Raw genomic sequence first — 14298 nt, forward strand, 5'->3', positions numbered from 1 at the left:
CCTCCACGCACCCCAGTGCCTCCACGCACCTCAGTGCCTCCAAGCACCTCAGTGTCTCCAAGCACCTCAGTGTCCGCAAGCACCTCAGTGTCCGCAAGTACCTCAGTGTCCGCAAGCACCTCAGTGTCCGCAAGCACCTCAGTGTCCGCAAGCACCTCAGTGTCCGCAAGCACCTCAGTGTCCGCAAGCACCTCAGTGTCCGCAAGCACCTCAGTGTCCGCAAGCACCTCAGTGTCTCCAAGCACCCCGTTAGCACAATTATACCTGGTATTCTTCACTGATTCATCAGTGCCTTTCCAGTTCTGTCTTTCAGGAGACCTTCAGCATGCCTCCTGTCTGCCGACCTAATCCTGCATGAGGAGAACCTAGATTCGGCCATCTCTGCTGCGGTTCCTCTTCCCAGTCACCGGAGGAAACCCAGAGTCCACAGCATTTCAGAAACCAGGTCAGTGGTAGTATTCACATAATCCTCCAGTCGCCCGCACAGACTTCACTACACCGGGTTCACAAAAACCTCAGTCATGACAATACCATGGTCATGAAGATTGTTCTCCCAGGGTGAGGTTCATTCATTGCATTCTGGGTATGCTGACCCCTGTGATTTCCCCAAATGTGGGAAACTCGACTGCATTATTTGTGGTAGTGGGGGACTGTGTTTGTGCTTTCCTCTGGTCAGCTCTGGTAAAAGTCAGATTTATTTGTCTCAGATCTTCCTCTAGCCTTGTTCTTCTTTCGAGAGTTTCCATGTGCTGCCTCAGTTGGATCTCCTTCACTTGACAGGGGGGTGCCCGAGCAGCGACCCTCCCCAGCTCTAGCCCAACTCCTACTTACCTGCCAGGTTAGATACTATGATCATGAAGGTGCTTCTCCCAGGGCAAGGCTCACCCATTGCACTCTGGGTGTGCTGCTCCTGCGGTTTCCCCAAATGTTGGACACTTGACTGCATAATTTGTGTTTCCCCTGGTCGGCTCTCGTATAATTCAGATCTCTTTGTCTCAGGTCTCTCTCCAGCCTAGTTTGCTGTCTGTTTCCACTTCTCTTTTCTTGAGTTGCTCCCTTCTATGCCCTTGCGCACTATCCTGACTTCTCCCGTCTGCTTACTTTGTGCCTTCCAACGCACAATGCAAACTACAGGTAGTGCTGCAGGGCCCACACCCTTTTACTTGCCTTACAGAGCAGCTCTGGAGCTGTTACAGTGCCCAGCTGCTGCAAGAAATCAGCTTGAATGCTTCAGGGGCTGGGGCATAGCCCCACACCGAAGGAGGGTGGAGGTGTTTAATGCGAACTAGGGGTCATCCAAGCGCCGCAAAAGGCCGCCATGCCCTGCACGCCCCTTTTCTCTTTTCATATGCAGACGAGGGTTGAAGCCAACTTTGACCCACTGCTTGGATGACATCACCATATGCAAATCCATCTGCTGCAGGCCTTCCCCCAGGAATGCTTGCACTAGTTGTTGCATTTGGTTTGTTGTTTGGGGGTGCTTCAGTATTAGGCAGCCTTCTGCCCTCCCATGTTCATCTGAAAATATGTGTTCTCCCTGCAGTTGTTGTCCCCAGATGAGAGTTCCCTTGTGCTGCCTCAGTTGAATCTCCTTTACTTGACAGAGATGTGCCTGAGCAGCGGCCCTCCCCAGCTCTATCCCAAGTCATACTTATTTTGCATAGGAGATACCATGCATCTATACATGCATGCGCTAACACCTGGGCATACACTGATGTACCCACACCTAATATCCATACATACACGCCCTGACACCTGGACATACACCAACATTCCCACACCTGCATCTATACATACACATGCTGACACCTGGACATACACCAACATACAAGCACCTGCATCTATATATACACGCGCTGACAAATGGACATACACCGACGTACCCACACTTGCATCTATACATACATGCACTGACATCTGGACATACAAGCACCTGCATCTATACATACACGCGCTGACACCTGAACCTACACTGACGTTCCCACACCTGCATCTATACATACACATTCTGACACCTGGACATACACAGACGTACCCACACCTGCATCTATACATACACGCGTTGACACCTGGACGTACACTGACGTACACACACCTACATCTATATATGCATGGATGCAAATGTGGGTACGTCTGTATACGTCCAGTTGTTAGCATGTGTATGTATAGATGTTAGGTGTGGGTACATCAGTGTATGTCCAGGTGTCAGCACATGTATGTATAGATTCACATGTGGGTACGTTGGTGTACGTTTAGGGGTCAGCGTGTTTATGTATAGATGTTGGTGTGTGTATGTCAGTGTACGTACAGATATAGGTGTGTGTATGTATGTATGTATGTATGTATATGTATAGAGGAAGGTGTGATACATACATATAACACATACATGATAGATACATACATATATCACACACACGATAGATAGATAGATAGATAGATAGATAGAACACATACATACAAGATAGATACATATATACACACACATACGATAGATAGATAGATAGATAGATAGATAGATACATAGATATATATATCACAAACATATATAATTCATACATATATCACACTCACATACATGATACATACATGAGAAAGACCTGGGAAGGTGATGAGGCCCGGGCCCCCTGCTGATGTTGCGTTGAGGAAGGCAGTGTTCCAGGGCGGATGCCAGTCGGGGAGAGCGCCGCGCAGCCCGGGAAAAATACTGCTGAGGAGCTACATCTGGAAGAGCCCCAGGGAGGGAGAGTGTCACATGCCCCATCCTGCGCGGCACACTCTGCAGGCCTGCACATGGGAAGGGAGGTCTCTGGCCACACATACTCACCCTGCTGCTGAAGCCCCGCTGCTGTCCCCATCAGCGCTCTCCAGCGGGGAGCGGGGCCAGGATGAATCTCAACCTGTGAGAACTATCTTCATGATCAAGAGATCTCATATGCAAGATAAGTATGTGTTGGGAAAGGGCTGGGGAGGGCGGCTGCTCGGGCACACCCTCGTCAAGTTAAGGAGATTTAACTGAGGAAGCACAAGGGAACTCTCGTCTGGGGACAACAACTGCAGGGAGACCACATCTTTTCAGATGAACATGGGAGGGCGGAAGGCTGCCTAATACTGAAGCACCCTCAGACATTAAACCATATGCAACAACTATTGCAAGCATTCCTGGGGGAAGGTCTGCAGCAGACGGATTTGCATTCAGTGATGTCATCCAAGCAGTGGGCCAAAGTTGGCTGGAACCCTCATCTGTATATGAAAAGAGAAAAGGGGCATGCGGGGCATGGCGGTCTTTTGCGGCGCTTGGATAACCCCAAGTTTGCATTAAACACCCCCACCCTCCTTCGGTGTGGGGCTCATGTTGGCCATGCCCAAGCCCCTGAAGCATTCAAGCTGATTTCTTGCAGCAGCTGGGCTCTACAAGACAAGTAAAAGGGTGTGGGCCCTGCAGCACCACCGGTAGTTTGCATACACACATATATAGGACAGCATCTCTTATATGCCCCAGGGTCAATAAAATAGTATCCTTGTCTAGGCTATCCATCCCCTCAGATAAGGCATTTGTCCATGCCGCTACAGCACTACACACCCAGGTCGACGCAATTGCCGGTCTGAGTAAGGTACCTGAATGTGTATAAATGGACTTCAGGGTAATCTCCTGTTTGCGGTCAGCACATTCTTTGAGGGTAGCCGTATCCTGGGACGGGAGGGCTACCTTCTTGGATAAGCGTGTTAATGCTTTGTCCACCCTAGGGGAGGATTCCCATCGTAACCTATCCGTTGATGGGAAAGGATACGCCATAAGATTCCTTTTGGAAATCTGCAGTCTTTTATCTGGAGATTTCCAAGCTTTTTTACATAACTCGTTCAGCTCGTGTGAGGGGGGAAAGGTTACCTCAGGCTTCTTTCCCTTGTACATATGTACCCTCTTGTCAGCGACAGGGGGTTACTCTGTGATGTGCAAAACATCTTTTATTGCCATAATCATAAATCGAATGGATTTTGCCAATTTTGGCTGTAACTTTGCATCATCGTAATCGACACTGGAGTCAGAATCCGTGTCGGTATCTGTGTCAACAAACTGGGATAGTGGGCGCTTATGAGACCCTGACAGTCCCTGCAACATAGGATCAGGCATGGGTTGAGACCCTGACTGTCCCAAAGCTTCTGCCTTGTCTAATCTTTTGTGCAATGAGTTTACACTAGCATTTAAAACATTCCACATATCCATCCAATCAGCTGTCGGCGGAGACACCACATTCATTTGCTCCCGCTCCTCTCTAATATAGCCTTCTTCCTCAGACATGTCGACACACGTGTACCGACACACCACACACACAGGGAATGCTTTTTCTGAAGACAGTTTCCCCACAAGGCCCTTTGGAGAGACAGAGAGGGAGTATGCCAGCACACACCCCAGCGCTATATAACCCAGGAATAAAACAGTAACTTAATGTTTGCCCAGTAGTGCTGCTGTATGTAATTTGCGAATTATGTGCCACCCCCCCCCCTCTTTTCAACCCTCTTGTCTAACGTGGTATAAGCAGGGTAGAGTCCGGGGAGCTTCCTCTCAGCGGTGCTGTGGAGAAAAAATGGCGCTGGTGAGTGCTGAGGGAGAAGCCCCGCCCCCTCGGAGGCGGGCTTCTGTCCCGCTTAAACTGTAAAATTGGTGGGGGCTCATACATTTATACAGTGCCCAGCTGTATATATGTTATATTTTTGCGAAAGAGGTTTATATTGCTGCCCAGGGCGCCCCCCCTGCGCCCTGCACCCTTACAGTGACCGGAGTATGTGAGGTGTATGGGAGCAAAGGCACACAGCTGCAGTGCTGTGCGTTACCTCAGTGAAGATCATGAAGTCTTCTGCCGCCTCTGAAGTCTTCTTTTCTTCTCATACTCACCCGGCTTCTATCTTCCGGCTCTGCGAGGGGGTCGGCGGCGCGGCTCTGGGACGGACGGCGAGGGTGAGATCCTGCGTACCAATCCCTCTGGAGCTAATGGTGTCCAGTAGCCTAAGAAGCAGGACCTTGCAACTCAGAGAGTAGGGCTTCTTCTCTCCCCTCAGTCCCTCGATGAGGGAGTCTGTTGCCAGCAGTGCTCCCTGAAAATTAAAAACCTAACAAAATACTTTCTGTCAGAAAGCTCAGGAGAGCTCCTGAAAAGCACCCAGTCTCCACTGGGCACAGTATCAAACTGAGGTCTGGAGGAGGGGCATAGAGGGAGGAGCCAGTGCACACCCAGAACTAAAGTCTTTCTTAAAGTGCCCATGTCTCCTGCGGAGCCCGTCTATCCCCATGGTCCTTACGGAGTCCCCAGCATCCTCTAGGACGTTAGAGAAAATAGGATTTTAATACCTACTGGTAAATCCTTTTCTCTTATTCCGTAGAGGATGCTGGGCACCCGTCCCAGTGCGTACTGTGTCTGCAGTTATTAAATGGCCCTTAACTCCAGAACATTTATGTGGAGACAACTTTCCTGACTTGACCATCTTCCTTGGATGTTTTCCCCCTGTGTGACTGCTCCCCAGCCTCGGAGGGTTGCATCCGTGGTCCCTAGGATCCCGTCCTGGATCCCAAACCATCGCCCCTCTAGGTGGTGAGAACTGTGCAGCCACCAATGGAGTGAGATTCTGGTCTTGGAAGACAGGATTATCCTCCGGTGCATGTGTAGGTGGGATCCGGACCACTTGTCCAACAGGTCCCACTGGAACACTCTGGCATGGAGCCTGCCAAACTGAATGGCCTCGTAGGCCGCAACCATCTTCCCCAGCAACCGAATGCATTGATGGATTAACACTCTTGCTGGTTTCAGAATTTGTTTGACCAGACTCTGGATCTCCAGAGCCATTCCACTAGAAGAAAACCTCTTCTGTGTCCAGTATCACTCCCAAAAACAACAACCGCGTCATTAGGACCAACTGCGATTTTGGCAAGTTTAGGAGCCAACCATGTTGTTAAAGAACTGTCAGGGAGAGTAGATGTTTTGCACCAACTGGTACCGGGATCTCGCCTTTATCAGGAGATCATCCAAGTACGGGATAATTGTGACTCCTTGCTTGCGAAGGAGAACCATCATTTCCGCCATCACCCTGGTGAAAATCCTCGGAGCCGTGGACAGACCAAACGGCAACGTCTGAAATTGGTAATGACAATCCTGAATTGCAAACCTCAGGTAGCTTGATGCAGTGGCTAAATGGGAACATGTAAGTAGGCATCCTTTATGTCTACCAAAACCATGAAATCTCCTTTATCCCCCGGACTGGAGATCACTACCCTGAGAGATTCCATCTTGAAATTGAATTTCTTTAGGTAGAAATTAAGGGATTTCAGATTTAAGATTGGTCTGACTGAGCCGTCCGGCTTCGGGACCACGAAGAGGCTTGAATAAAAACCTTCTCCCTGCTGACTAAGGCTGATTTGAACAATCGGTGAGGGGGAACTTCTTGAAACCCCAGTTTGTACCCTTGGGACACTATTTGTAAAACCCACGAGTCCAGGTCCGAATGAATCCAGAACTGACTGAAGAGTTTTAGACGTGCCCCCCAGTGGCTGAACTAGCGAGCAGTGGGCCCATGTGCGACAAAATGGCTTGGGCCCCCCCCCCCATCCCATCCCATCCAAGTCCACCCCCTCACCCCTGGAGAGGATCTGGTGAGGGGGGCCTGCTCAGGGAAGTGGATACCTAGCAACAGTGCCGTAACTAGACATTTTAGCAGTGTGTGCAAGAAACGGCATTGGAGCCCCACCCCTGCATGCAAAACAGGTGCAGTGCGCGCCGTAGGCGCGCGCAAAAAAACATAGTGGCGTGGCTTCGTGGTTAAGGGGTGTGGCCACAAAATAATACCAATTCATAAAACGGTGCACAGTAGTCTCCATTATTCAAATTACGCCGCACAGTAGCACCACTACACCAGGTAGAGACCCTTTTACACCTTACGGCGGACAGATTCCTCTTTTTACACATTACAGCAGACAGCGTCCTCTTTTTACACATTACAGCAGACAGCGTCCCCTTTTTACACATTACGGCAGACAGCATCCCCCTTTTTTACACAACGGCAGACAGTGTGCCCTTGTTACACATAGCGGCAGACAGCGTACATTTTTTTCACATAACGGCAGACAGCCTGCCCTTGTTAAACATAGCGGCAGACAGCGTACACTTTTTACACATAACGGCAGACAGCCTGCCCTTGTTAAACATAGCGGCAGACAGCGTACACTTTTTACACATAACAGCAGTCAGCCTGCCCTTGTTACACATAATGGCAGACATCGTACACTTTTTACACATTACAGCAGACAGCTTGCCCTTGTTACACATTACAGCAGACAGCTTGCCCTTGTTACACATTATGGCAGACAGCGTGCCCTTGTTACACATTACGGCAGACAGCATCCCCCTTGTTACACATTACGGCAGGCAGATTCCCCCTTGTTACACATTGCGGCAAGCAGATTCCCCCTTTTTACACATTGCGGCAAGCAGCTTCCCCCTTTTTACACATTGCGGCAGGCAGATTCCCCCTTTTTACACATTGCGGCAGGCAGTCCCCCTTTTTACACATAGCTGCAGGCAGATTCCCCCTTTTTACACATAGCGGCAGGCAGATTCCCCCTTTTTACACATTGCGGCAGGCAGTCCCCCTTTTTACACATAGCTGCAGGCAGATTCCCCCTTTTAACACATAGCTGCAGGCAGATTCCCCCCTTTTACACATAGCTGCAGGCAGATTCCCCCTTTTTACACATAGCGGCAGGCAGATTCCCCCTTTTTACACATAGCGGCAGGCAGATTCCCCCTTTTTACACATAGCGGCAGGCAGATTCCCCCTTTTTACACATAGCGGCAGGCAGTCCCAACAAAGAAAGAGAAGAAAGAAAGAAAGAAAGAAAGAAAGAAAGAAAGAAAGAAGAATTATACTTACCCTCTCCGCTGGCTCAGGCTCCTCGTGCAGCTTGACGATTCCCGGGCAGTAGAGAAGGAGGAGGAGGGAGGTGGAGGAGGGAGCCGCAGCAGCGCTGTGTTATTGGTGGAGGCGCTGCTGCTGCTGCCCCTCTGCTTCACTATAGGCTGTTCTCGGAAGACAGCCTATAGTGAAGCAGAGGGGCAGCAGCAGCGCCTCCACCAGTAACAAAGCGCTGCTGCGGCTCCTTCCTTCACCTCCCTCCTCCTCCTCCTCCCCCCCGTGCCGCTGCTCCTCTCATCTCCAAGCGACCCTCCTCCCTCTTCGTGTGTTACAGAGGTGGCAGCGTGTCTGGTGCTGCGGCTGCTGCCCGTAGTGCCCTGGCCTGATCTGTTCGTTACGACGGGCGGGCGGCGGGAGTCGCAGGACGCAGACCCGACGGGAGCGCTGGTGTGCGGCTGCGGCATGATACAATGAGTCATTGTGACTCATTGTAATGCCGGCGGCTGTGGGCCCTTGAGTGCGGCGGGGCCCCAGTGCAATGCACTGCCTGCCCTGCCAGTAGTTCCGCCCCTGGTGCCCCCCACTGGTGTGGGCTCCTGCAAGAGAGCCCCAGCGTCATGCAGTGGATTTGGCAGAAGCAGAGGACTCTGCTCCTGCGATCTTGAAGAGGCTTCTTGGAGTCAGCATCAGCATTCCCTTGGTGAATCCACAATGCCCTCCTATCCGAGACTGCCATGAAATTGGCCCGTGAGCACTTGTGCCCGGTGTAGGATTTTTAAATATGTGTAGTTTACTGTATGCAAGGGTTTAAAACCTTTTAGGAACTGATATCTAAGGTGTATTACATGTAGTTTAAAAAAAACAAAAAAGGTTTATTTTATGGCAGTAGTTTCCAAACTGGGGTTCTTGCACTGGTAGCATAGTTTGGTGGTCCAGGACCAATTAAAATTATTTATACTTTATTAAATTGGCAAAACCATTCCCTCACAACATAACTGAACCTGAGGATGACATGCTATAAACACAATTTACTTAATTTTATATTTTTTTCTGAATTTCTCAATAAAAAAAACTTTGGCCTAGGGGTGCCGTGAAACAAATTTTGATACTATTTATTTATATAGTGCTCTTTCTCCAACAGGACTCAAGGCGCTTGAGATATGGCTTCTGGAACTGAACACAGGATTCTAAATGTGGCTGTACCAAGGACCTATACAGTGGCATTACAGGTTGAGTATCCCTTATCCAAAATGCTTGGGACCAGAGGAATTTTGGATATCGGATTTTTCTGTATTTTGGAATAATTGCATACCATAACGAGATATTATGGTGATGGGACCTAAATCTAAGCACAGAATGCATTTATGTTTCATATATACCATATACACACAGCCTGAAGGTCATTTTAGCCAATATTTTTTATAACTTTGTGCATTAAACAAAGTGTGTGTACATTCACAGAATTAATTTATGTGTCATATACACCTTATACACACAGTCTGAAGTTCATTTAATACAATATTTTTAATAACTTTGAGTATTAAACAAAGTTTGTGTACACTGAGCCATCAAAAAACAAAGGTTTCACTATCTCAGTCTCACTCAAAAAAGTCCGTATTTCGGAATATTCCGTATTTCGGAATATTTGGATATGGGATACTCAACCTGTATTACTTTTTTCTGCTACTGGTTCTTTACCTATGCAAACAAGCATCTGACTTGCCTTTCCTATTGCTTTGTTACATTGCTCACCTGAAATAGTAATACTTAGATAGCTTTCCTCTTGCCATTATAATGCCCTTAATATTATAGTTAGCCTTTGTATTTTTGAGACGTGTATGATTTTGCATTTTTTGGCATTAAATGTTGCCATGTTCTTAACCATTCCTCTAGTCCAGGGGCGGAACTGCCAGAGACAACGGAGTCAGTTGCCGCCGGGCTCCAGCCCTAAAGGGGCTTCCTCCATTGCCCTCCGGCTGTTACGTGCCCTTCCTACTAAATAGACAAAGGCGCTACCAGCAGGGTCTCGCAGTTTGTACATTCCATGCCGTAACACCCTTCTTTCCACCTTTTTAAAGACCCAGCCCAGCAGCCTCGCCGCTGCCACCACCGCTAGCTGCAGCACTGCCAGCGGTGGGGTGCCCCTGCTTCTTCTCACACCACAGATAGCTGGGCAGCACTGCAACTGCCTGCCTGATTGCTCCGCCCCCTTCCGGCTCCCAAGCACCTCTGCTGCCCAGTGATCCAGGAGCCTGCTGCTAGGAAGAAGTGGCCGAGCTTCAGCAAGCGAGTCTGGACACTGGCGGAGGAAGCCATGATAACCAGATAATGGGGAGTGGAGAGCCAGTTCCAAGGTAATACTTTATACAGCTGGTTGAGATCCTGGTCGGTGGATATGGATTCCAAGAAAACCCTGGAGGTGCTTCCTTTCAAGGGAGACACTCTCTTTGGAGAAGACCTCAATAAGATTGTAGCTGATCTGGCTACTGCTAAAACAGCTTGCCTACCTAGTATGACTCCTACCACGCAGAAGGCTAAAAGTACTTTCCCTTGGCCCTTTCATCCTCAAGGTAAAGCGTACCCAAGGTCAGGCATACCCAAAGCAAGCTCATGCTTCCAGACCTGCCAAGCCCAGACTGAAGCAAGCCTGGGCTGCCCATCAGCCTGCTTCCAAAATGGACAAGCCTGCCGCATGACGGTGCAGGCCTCCCTCTGGGGGATCCCAGGGTGGGGGGCCCGACTTCTAGGTTTGGCATAATTCTAAGCTAGAGAATTCTGTTTGGAGCTCACCTTGTACTTTGTGAAGAAATAATCAGCATTGTGGCTGAGCAGATACATGTAGTGTGTGGCTGCAAACTGCATGGATCTGCTGCGTTGTAATGCTGATACTTTTTTTTTCAAAGTACCAATAGCTTCATATAATGTTCACAATTTTTATGCAGGATCAAATAGCTCAATAGGTAGGGTGTTTGATTAGAATTCAACAGGTTATAGGTTTGAATCCTGGGTATGGTAGTTTGAGATGTGTTATTTAATAAAGTATGTTGTTCTGACTGCCGGCATCCTATCACCTGGGATATCATACTAAATAAATGGAGTTGATCAATTTTTTTTAATTTTTTTTTTAAACTAGGGACAATTTCCAGATACTTTTCTTTATAACTGAGATTGCCCCCTGGAACTTCACATCAGTTGACAACTATGCATGAGTGGGCAGTGCTTGCTCTGGATCTGCCCACCCATTTATGTGCCGTCATAAAAGAAAGCACAACTGACAGTTATCCTGGGCGTACACTACACAATTATCTGTCAGGCTATCTATCCAGTCTGGATGGATGGAATGAAAATCTGGTAATGTATAGGAGCAAATGTCAATTAACCATTTGCTCCCAAACACTAGAAAAGTGGTCAAAAATGGTCATTACACAAATTGGTTAAACCCAAAATTTAACCAATTTGTTTAGGGGACCATTTTTGTCCATTTTCTAGTGTTTGAGAGTAAATCGTTGATAGTCATTTGCTCACATAGATAACCGGATTTCTATTCCAACCAGCCAGTGTTGGAGATATGGTCTGCCAGATTACATAATGCATACCAGAGCCATAACTAGACTTTTTGGTGCCCTGTGACAGATAATTATATGCCCCCCCCTCCCCATTTTTGCAATATGGACAAAAGGCGCATGCCTTGTGGGGAAGGGGCATAACAAGATTGGTCTCAGAGAAAGCACATGAGATATGAAGATATATCTAGTATACTTGACACTCAATGGTTTGTGGTATTGCCGGGGTGCCCTCCTTAAATGCATATACAGTCACACATGGCGTGTTTGTGCAAATGGCATATCAGCAGTCAGCACTAACTGGTGACATGCCATTTGTACAAGTAAGCCATGTGTGACTAGTATATAAACATACTTTATTAAATAACACCTCAAACTATCATACCCAGGATTCAAACCTATAACCTGTTGAATTCTAATCAAATACCCTACCCATTGAGCTACTTGATCCTGCATCTATTCTAACCTCCAAAAACAGATTCAGTTGCATTTTCCAGCGTGTTTTGTTTGCGCCTTTGCAAATGTCTTACATCGACAAACTTATTTAGTACTATTTTGCAAATAGGGTTACATTGTCGCAACATTGTGTTCCCTAATTGCTTGATTTTTTTAAATGCAACAATTGATAAAGACACCTGATAATTGCTCTGTGGAGTCTTATTTTGTGTCTACTTCTTATCTACATTTAATTCCCTACCTCTAATCAAGGCATTTTTAAATGCTGGGGGCTGCCAGGACGTGAGGCCTACCTAGACTTTAGATCTGAATTTGAATGTACTTGTGAACTAACTTAATTTCCTACTTCTAAATTCATTCCTAAATTCACTACTTACATTAATCCTGTAGTTGGGCATTTTGAGCCTTCAATTGTGGGCATTGTTTTGTGTCCAAACCAGCAGCTGGTGGTGTGCATTTGCTGGAAAGGCATCGAAGACCTCCGATATGCTGCATCTCCTGATGTGTGTCTCCCTCAAGTGGCTGTCAGCAAATGCATGCTAGACACCCCATTCCAAGCTGATTGTGACATCACGGAACATGCATCATAGAACAGGCATGCTAGAATATGGGTCTTCAACCTGCGACCCTCCAGCTGCTGTGGAACTACATATACCAGCATGCCCTGCCTCAGTTTTAGCATACCTTAATAGCAAAACTGTGGCAGGGCATGCTGGGATGTGTAGTTTCACAGCAGCTGGAGGGCCACAGGATGAAGACCCATGTGCTAGAGCCAAGCCGCAGGTACATTGAATGCTAGCAAGCTGAATGTTTAAATCATTTTTGTTCCGCAGCATTCCAATGCGGAAGATTCCATGGAACCAGAGATTATTCCATTGAGAAGGACATGCTGCCTGGATGACTGCACTGTGCAAATTAAATCACGGAGCCAGTTGGCTTGTGGGTGGCTCTGGTGACTGGGTGGTTGGGTGGGCGGTGTGTCGGAGGTGGAGCACATGCAAATGAATGTGTATCATCCAGCTAGTGAGAGTGAAAACTCATGCAGGAGTGTGCCTGCTTGTCAGTGGGTTATGCACCTTGCCAGGTGTCAAATCTACATGGAGCAGCTGGAGGGGACAAGAGCAGGTTTGCAAAATATAGATAGAAGAGCATATATGCTGGCGCATTCTCCATGATTGTGTCAGCTTATGTTTTGGTGCACTGCACTTTCCTTCACTAAGTTTTAGCCATTTTGGTTAAATGCAAGTGTAGTTGCTTCTCGCCCTTTTGGCTGTGATCTTGTATCGTGGTTGAAGAGTCTGCTGGAGGGATTGTTTTCTTCATTGGCGAGAGACTGAAGATATTCCAGGATGGAAGGCTTGGGAACACTATCCGTTTTTCAGTTGTGGAAGAGTTGAAAGACCGGATTGGACTACATTCTATAGTAAAGGATATCTTTGTATTTATTAATCCTCCCTTTATATGTGTCTGTCTTTCAATAAAGCTTCGGGCTTGTGATTCCCTCACCCTCTTACACTCCACACACATAGCCTTATTAACTGTTGTATTATTGTATTGTTTAAATGTATAGTGCAGTTCATGATTTATAGTGTAGGCTGGCCTGTGCTGTAGTTCTTGAACTGTACTATACCGACAGCATTTGTATTGTGTTTTGGCTGTGCTGCAAAACGGTACTTATGTGTGTAATGTTTATGTATGTTTTTTTGCTTCTTTATGTCAATAAAGACTGCTTTTTCAATCCAATATCTGAAAACAATCAATGTTTATCTTTGATGGCAATAGAAGTGGTATGATATTTGCTGCTTTTGAAAGGCAATATCTGATATGTCCCCTATCTGGGAACCATATATTAAATGGCTTTTCAGAAAAGGGAGATGGGAGAAGAGCTTTCAGTACTTGTAGGACCGATGCTCATTTCCTATTCTAGCCTCCAAAAACAGATTCAGTTGCATTTTCCAGCGTGTTTTGGATGCGCCTTTGCAAATGTCTTACATCGACAAACTTATTTAGTACTATTTTGCAAATAGGGTTACATTGTTGCAACATTGTGTTCCCTAATTGCTTGATTTTTTAAATGCAACAATTGATAAAGACACCTGATAACTGCTCTGTGGAGTCTTATTTTGCGTCTACTTCTTATCTCCACTATTCTGACTTCTCCTGTCTGCTTACTTTGTGCCTTCCAACGCACAATTCGAACTACAGGTATTGCTGCAGGGCCCACACCCTTTTAGTTGCCTTACAGAGCAGCTCTGGAGCTATTACAGTGCCCAGCTGCTGCAAGTAATCAGCTTGAATGCTTCAGGGGCTGGGGCATAGCCAACATGAGCCCCACACCGAAGTAGGGTGGAGGTGTTTAATGCGAACTAGGGGTCATCCA

General features: G+C 47.3%; 2 non-coding genes across 2 annotated transcripts; both read left to right on the plus strand.

The window, feature by feature from the left end:
* Nucleotides 1–510: 510 nt before the first annotated feature.
* LOC134952774 (U1 spliceosomal RNA) lies at nucleotides 511–671 on the plus strand. The gene has a single exon (XR_010185203.1). It is a non-coding gene; the product is annotated as a U1 spliceosomal RNA (small nuclear RNA).
* Nucleotides 672–823: 152 nt separating this feature from the next.
* LOC134953433 (U1 spliceosomal RNA) lies at nucleotides 824–986 on the plus strand. Its single transcript, XR_010185574.1, has one exon. It is a non-coding gene; the product is annotated as a U1 spliceosomal RNA (small nuclear RNA).
* The last annotated feature ends 13312 nt before the right edge of the window (nucleotides 987–14298 follow it).

Source organism: Pseudophryne corroboree, chromosome 8 (assembly GCF_028390025.1).
Source record: "Pseudophryne corroboree isolate aPseCor3 chromosome 8, aPseCor3.hap2, whole genome shotgun sequence".
Classification (NCBI taxonomy): Eukaryota; Metazoa; Chordata; class Amphibia; order Anura; family Myobatrachidae; genus Pseudophryne; species Pseudophryne corroboree.